Here is an 8009-nt window from a genome sequence, read left to right on the forward strand (position 1 = left end):
TATGAGATAATTTTCATGGGAAAGGGATTAAGGTTTCCTTTCTACTTAAGTCTGGGTATCCCGGGCATAGCTAAGGTAACAATTTTAGCATGACAGTCTAGGATTGCATGGTAGGGAGATAGCCAACTCATACCAAGAATAACATTGAAATCTACCATGTCTAATTCATTATGGCTACCCAGGTACCATAACCCATAATTGTGACAGTGCAAGATCGAAACACTTTATTTACAACCACAGAAACTCCGATTGGAGTAGACACAAAATAGAAGTATTAAGCAAGTCACAAGTCGTATCAAAACTCCTAGAAAAATAAGTAGACACATACGAAGAGGTGGAGCCCGGATCGAATAGTAGAGAAGCCTGCCGGTGACAGATTGAGATAGTACTTGTGATAACCGCGACTGAGCTCTCGGCCTCTGGCCTACCTGGCATAGCATAGAGATAGGCACACCCACCACTAGTTTAAGAACCTCCACGGTCACCCTGAACTGTCTGAGTACCACCCATACCAGCCTGATTACTGCCCCTGTTGGGCTGAGTGCCACCTCAACCAGTCATGTGACCACCCCGTCCAGTCTGAGCATGGTTCCCACCAAAAGATCCCCCTCCTCTAGCCGGAGCAGCTGGGGGTCTGGAAGCCTAAAATTGACCACTCTGGATATCCTGCCTGAGTCTAGGACAAAACCTCTTGATGTGCCCCTACTCGCCATAATTAAAGCAGGCACGCTCAAGGGTGGGCCTCTTAACTGACACTGAAGAAGCTGAATAACCTCACTGATTTGGAACTCGGGACTGAGAGTCCCCTGCCTGGCTGGTAGAGTACTGAACGACTCCAGATGAGCCTCTAACCGAAGCCGGGATAGTCTGCTGAACCTGATGACCCGAGTAACTCTGGGATCCCCCTCCCTTAGAAAATGTACCACTGAAATTACTACCCTTTTGGGCCTTCTTCTCTGCATATTTATTGTAGCCATCTTGACAGACACCTTCAACAGTCTTTATGTGATCCACAACCTCTTGAAAAGTATAACCCCTAGTCACCAGCTGAAGAGTCAATAACTGAAGGGCAGTATTCAACCCTTTGACAAAACATCTAACCCTCTCCTCCTCAGTAGGAAAAAGCTGGAGAGCATAACGAGCCAATGAGTGAAATCGGGACTCGTAAGCAGCCACAAAAGAATTTCCCTGCTTGATATTACTGAACTCATCACGCCTCCTATCCCTCAAAGTATGAGGAACTTACTTTTAAAGAAAAATCTATTAGAACTAAGTCCAAGTTAATGGAGGCAAATTCGCTGCTCTACATTCTACAAACTCCCTCCACCATAGCTTAGCATTTCCCATGAGCTGAAAAATAACAAACTCTACTCCGTACTTCTCAACTGCCCCTATCTTGTGGATCCTCTCGGGGCAATTGATAATGAATTCATAGTATCCTTTGCCTCAGTACCAAAGAACTCTGGAGGCTTCACTTAGTGAACCTCCAAAACAAATCATGTTCGTCACCTGTCATCATCGGTCCTCTCATTGGCCTAGGAAATACCTCAGGTCCTGGGGTGATAACAACGCGGTTAGGGAGATCCCGAATTTATAATTAAAATATAAGAAGTGCGGAAGCAAATATAGAAAAGAATCTAAAAACTAGAAAATAAAAGATATGGGAAATTCGAAGGAACAATCCACGAATTTCCAAGAACGTTAGTTCTAAAGTCTTGACAAGATCCAAGTAACAACGTATAGATTTATAGGAAGAAATCTAACGCTTTTACTTGAGATAACAAATCAAAAACAATAGATTAGGATCCTGACCGCTTTGTGAGTAACTTAAGACAACAATTAGTATTTAGAACTAACCGCCTTCGAAAGAATACCAAAAAGAAATCAAAGATATCAAGGAAGAAATTATCTTACTACCTTGAACTAGGAACTAGTTAGGTTGAAAGATAAATCCAAAAGTAATGCCACAAAGGTTCAAAGAACTCTCAATATAATATATTCTTCAAAATCTGACTTACAATGAATGATAATCACCCCTATATATAGTTGTAAAGGAAGGAACTAGTCAAAATAGAAATAAATGGGAATTATCTTCCCTAGAAACATAGAAGACTTCCCACACTAGGACCAATGTAGTCAACATAGATTAAAACAACCTAGAAGACTACCCACACTTGGACCAATGCAAGTCAACATAGATTAAAACAACAATTAATTATTTATTCTAGAAACTAATTTGGGCCAATTTGGGCTGCTGGAAACTTCTTCTTTTGGGGCTGATTTGGGCCTCATTTCATCTCACTTTGGACTTTAATTTGGGCCTCCAAATAGGTGTAAGACTTGAGGAAAAAAATCTGAATAGGGCTGGAGGTCTTCTACCATCACAAGACAATTTTTTTAATTGCTAATTGAAGCCCGTTGATCTTGACATAACATTTCCTTGTCCTTCAATGGAGTTGAGCTTCCATGGCTGCTATCATTCTCCCCCTCTTAAAGAAGATTCGTCTCGAATCTTGGTGGTGACCTTATTTTCTATTTAATGCATTTGAGCCTTCATGGTTGCTATCATTCTTCCTCTCTTAAAGATTATTCTCGTCCTTGAATCTTGATATTTTCCTGCAACCAACATGATAATCACAATAAGTAGAAAAACACAACAACCACTTGGTATGAGTAACACAAGGTAGTGACCATGCAACCATTTAATCCACTTATTATTTTTATGCACAAACACTCCTTTTAAAAGTCCAAGTATAACATCAGCTAACAGGAAAATGTAATCACCAACACAAGCACTAAAAACACAATTCATAAGATCTTTAAATTGCAGAGGTTCATTAGCTAGACCAAAAGCGTATGAATACAAGGAAAACATACCATATTTGCTCTTGCTAAATAATTTAACCTCACCATTAGATATACCATAATCAAGATATGGACCAAAAGTAATTTCCTCAAGAAGTGGCTTGGAATAAACCTGCAAAAAAGGATCGACGAAACAAGATAAAGATATTGTGAAATTAGCAATGTGTGAGCACTTGTCCTTTTCCACACTTGAACTACTACATTCTGCACCTAGCTCAACTTTCTCAATATCTACGGCACCAAAAGCTTCATGTGTCTCAATGTCTTTATTGGAAACTTCATCACCTTTGCTTCCTTCATTGGAATCCCAAAGTGGACAAAAATGTACAGTAAACTCATGTTTAGTATCATCCCACAATGGGTTATCCCACACTTTAAAACCTTGACTAATGAGATTAGTCATATCCCCTTCCATTGCTACAACTAAAAGATTACTAGCATAGTGCACATTAGACATGAATGAGTTCTCATCAACAACTGCATCACTAGAGTCAAATAAAGAATGACCTAAACAAGGAGAATAACTCTCATCCATAGGTGATGAAACAACAGATTCAAAAATTGAATTATCACAACTCTTACCTACAATTCCTTCACATTCAATGGCTTTTAAAGCACATAAAGTATTAGGTTTAGCCATTTTACCACAAGTTGCTTCCTTAAAGGATCCTCTACCTTGGTCTACATGTGATGTAGCACTTGAAAATTTTGCGGAATCTTCTTGGCAACATAAGTTCTTTATCTCTTTTCTTTGCTGTTCTAAAGACCGCATGGGCGCTTGTTCCGAAACCTGCAATGTAGATTCAAAAACACTAGAAAGACAAAGAGTAAGGAGGTTAGAAGATAAACTAGAACCATTCTCACTTAAGCTCTCTTTTGATTCTCTCAATTCTTGTAACAAAACACTTTTTGTTCTAACATCTCTGCCTTCACTCTCATTCTTTTCACTCTTGCTTTTGTTTTTATCTCCATTCTTTTCTTGTGACAACTCACTCGCTTTTCTCAACTGAAACTTTCCTTTTTCCTCTCTTGAGTTACCATTTTGCACTCCCTTACTCCACCCAATTTTGTATCTCTCTTCCTTATAATTTTCTTTTTCACTCAGTTCTTTTATTCTCTCATCTTCTCTTTTTTCTGGAGGTTTAGGAACTTCTGTTAGTGTAAGAGAAGTTACACATGATGAAGAGTCACTCTTTTGTTCACAACTTGACTCCTCCTCTTGGAAGATTACATACTTAACCATCTTATTGGAACGAATAGGAATTTTGGAGTTAGCTTCATCTTGGGACAGTGTTATAGAATGAATGCGCCTCAATTCCTCCTTTAAATCACTCCACGTCAAAAGTAGCCGATTAAATTTCACCCAATGAGGGTTACGATAATCATCGACTATCTTCCGTAATTTCAAGGACAATGCCCTTGTGGCAAACTCCAATTTTTCCATCTCCCAAAAATTGTTACAAGCAAATATATGCTCCATATAGTATTCCCATTGTAGGTAAGTTTCTTTACTAGCACACATGCACAATCTTGGTAGTACCACATGATTACTGCCGCACTTGGCCAATCCTTCATAATCATAGATTCTTGCAATTGTGAAAGACATAGTTATTTTAAAGAAAATGTATCACTCAGTTTTTTTTTTTTTTTTGGCTTTTTTCCTCAATTATTCTCACCCACTCTTGCCTTTTTCCCCTCAAATAACCTTTGGGAAAACACTTTGTGGATTTATAATTAAACCCCACTAGAATCAAGCCCTTAGTAGTAAAATAAAGAATTTTAGGGCACTAAAAAAAAAAGTGAAGAACCAATGCTAGAAAGAATTAGAATTTAGTTGAAACAAGACTCGAACAAAAAGGACTTTTTTTTTAAAGGAGCAAGAAAAAAATTGATTGGTTCTTAGCTTTAAAGATCTAGGATCCCCTCTTCTTGTTTTCTATCTTAATCTTTAGAAAACAAATAAATGGAAGAAATTTCTTGAAGAGCAAACACTAAACTTTTTTTTTTCTTTTTTTTTTCGTCACTGTTCACTGCTACAGTACTTTTTATTATTTATTTTTTTGCTCTTTTTTTTTTTCAAGAAATCCCCAAGATTATCAAGAACGGAATCTTGATAGAACCGCTCTGATACCACTTGATAACAACGCGGTTAGGGAGATCCCGAATTTATAATTAAAATATAAGAAGTGCGGAAGCAAATATAGAAAAGAATCTAAAAACTAGAAAATAAAAGATATGGGAAATTCGAAGGAACAATCCACGAATTTCCAAGAACGTTAGTTCTAAAGTCTTGACAAGATCCAAGTAACAACGTATAGATTTATAGGAAGAAATCTAACGCTTTTACTTGAGATAACAAATCAAAAACAATAGATTAGGATCCTGACCGCTTTGTGAGTAACTTAAGACAACAATTAGTATTTAGAACTAACCGCCTTCGAAAGAATACCAAAAAGAAATCAAAGATATCAAGGAAGAAATTATCTTACTACCTTGAACTAGGAACTAGTTAGGTTGAAAGATAAATCCAAAAGTAATGCCACAAAGGTTCAAAAGAACTCTCAATATAATATATTCTTCAAAATCTGACTTACAATGAATGACAATCACCCCTATATATAGTTGTAAAGGAAGGAACTAGTCAAAATAGAAATAAATGGGAATTATCTTCCCTAGAAACATAGAAGACTTCCCACACTAGGACCAATGTAGTCAACATAGATTAAAACAACCTAGAATGAATGCGCCTCAATTCCTCCTTTAAATCACTCCACGTCAAAAGTAGCCGATTAAATTTCACCCAATGAGGGTTACGATAATCATCGACTATCTTCCGTAATTTCAAGGACAATGCCCTTGTGGCAAACATATATAGGGGATCTACCCCTGGTGCCTCATCCAAATGGAGAGCCACAGCTGCAACATGTTCTACCCCTGGTGCCTGAACTGGAGCCTGAGCCAGACAACCTACTCTCGCACCCTAATTACGTGCTGCTGCTGGCAACACACCTGCCTCTGCTAAGCCATTCAATAGGTTTAGCACTCGGACCAAAACATCTGACAGCACAGGAGTAGCAATTATATCTGGCTGAGCTGGTGCTGCTGCAAACTCTGCCTCCTCATCCTGAACAACCGGAGGCTCAGGGGACTCAGCGCGTTACTGACTAGCCGCAGGAGCCCCGTCTCCGGCTGGTGCTGCTGCTCCCCTGCCTCTATCACAGCCACGGCCCCTGGCTTGGCCTCTTCCTCCACGAGCTGCGGCTATAGCGGCCTGACCTCCCTCACGAGCTACTACCCTAGCGGCCGGCGCGGGTGCCTCGTTTGCTGTTGTTGCCACACGAGTCCTCACCATCTATGAGAGAATAGAAAGAAAAGTCAGATACCAATTTGAATCATCTAGATACCAATTGGAATCAAGTAGCACGAAAGAAAGAAAGAATTTCCTAGTGTCCCATAGCCTCCCGAAAATAAGTATAGACGTCTCCGTACCGATCTGCAGTACTTTACTAGACATGGCCTAGTACGATGAGATCAACGAACCTAAAGCTCCGACACCAACTTTGTCACGTCCCAAACAGACGTGAGTGGCACCCACAACGGTCTAAAGAATACAATTCAAGTTTATCAACCTCAACAATGGGGAAACACTTCATACAATTTAATCATGCAACTAACAACAATCACCCAAACTCCATGTCCAAAGTCCTAGACATGCTTTCTCTCATAGATTCTATGACATATACAATCAACTAATCAAAGTCTAATTCAAGTAAATCGTAACCTACCTCACAGCCGAACTGGAACAATGCAATCACTCTGGAACAATGCAATGCAAATCTTCAGAACGTTTAAAGTCTAGAATTACAATTCTAATTTAGTAAAGGATCATCAACTTAATAATAACAAATTAGGGATGACAATCCTACCAATTTTACCCTTAATCAAATGGTTTAATTATCCTTAGGTTCATAATAATCCTAATGCTAGTCTCAAGCATCATATTGAATCAATTAATGGGTTCTCTAATCATTTTAACCCTTCTAATCTGATTTCTAGCCAAAGTTCACATTTTTATTGGAACCCTAGGTCTCAATAACCAATTTCCATCATTGAATATCAAGTTCTCATGCTATGAAGCGATAATCTCTACTCCTAGATAGTCGAACAATCAATAATACTCATTAATATTCTAGCGTTTCCTTGGTATGTGTGTTCGACCTTTCAATTCCCCTTAAAGGTCCTTTGATTGAAACAAGAACACCAAGAACATTACGCGTAGAAAGTTAGTGATTAAGGCTTACCTTTGATGAAGAATAGTGCCCTAGACTTAAAAGGTCGCCTCTGTGCTCTTGGGAATTATTTTTGGGATTATGTGAGGAGTGGGGTCGAAATAAGGTATTTAAATCGGGATTCTGACTTACTGAGGTCCGCTGTAGTGGTCCCCGATTTGCTGCAACGAGACACCCCCTCGCTGTAGAGACCATTTGGAAATCAACCCTTCGTTGTAGCGGGACCCTTCCCCGCTGTAGCGGTGCAATTTAGGCAGTGAGCTCAGAATTTTTTTGCTTTTCATACTTAGTCTCTAAAAATCATTCTAAGGCCTTATTAACATAGCCTAAACGTAGACCAAGTTAAAACACATCGCATAGTCACTGTTACGATCCGCTTTTACACTTGTGTATAAAAGCGTACCAATAACTTGGCTCTTTGTGTGAAAACAGAGTCGCCACCTAATTTTAATGGAATTAGGAAACCATTTTGGAAAAAAGATTTATTAACGGAAAAGAAACCTTTTAGTACCAAAGAAATGGTAAGGGTTGTGATAATTTCCCGAGGAAGGTATTAGGCATCTCGGGAAATCCGCAAAAGCGGTTACCGGCAGATTTTAAATATTTGGCTAAAAAAAATATAACTTGTTTAAAGAAGGCAATTTAGGGAGGAAAAGTTATTAACTCAATGAAATATTTTATTTAGAAAATATTGGCTATAACTCGTTTAGAAAGTGATTTAGAAAAGAAAGGTCATTAACTTAAAGAAATATTTTTTTTAAGAAAGGTTCCAAAAGAAACGATAGAAAATTACTCAATACTCAGACACTTATATTACTTCCACTTAGTGAAATAATGTAAACGTTAAATATTTCA

The sequence above is a fragment of the Lycium barbarum genome, chromosome 12, assembly GCF_019175385.1.
Source record: "Lycium barbarum isolate Lr01 chromosome 12, ASM1917538v2, whole genome shotgun sequence".
NCBI classification, from domain to species: domain Eukaryota; kingdom Viridiplantae; phylum Streptophyta; class Magnoliopsida; order Solanales; family Solanaceae; genus Lycium; species Lycium barbarum.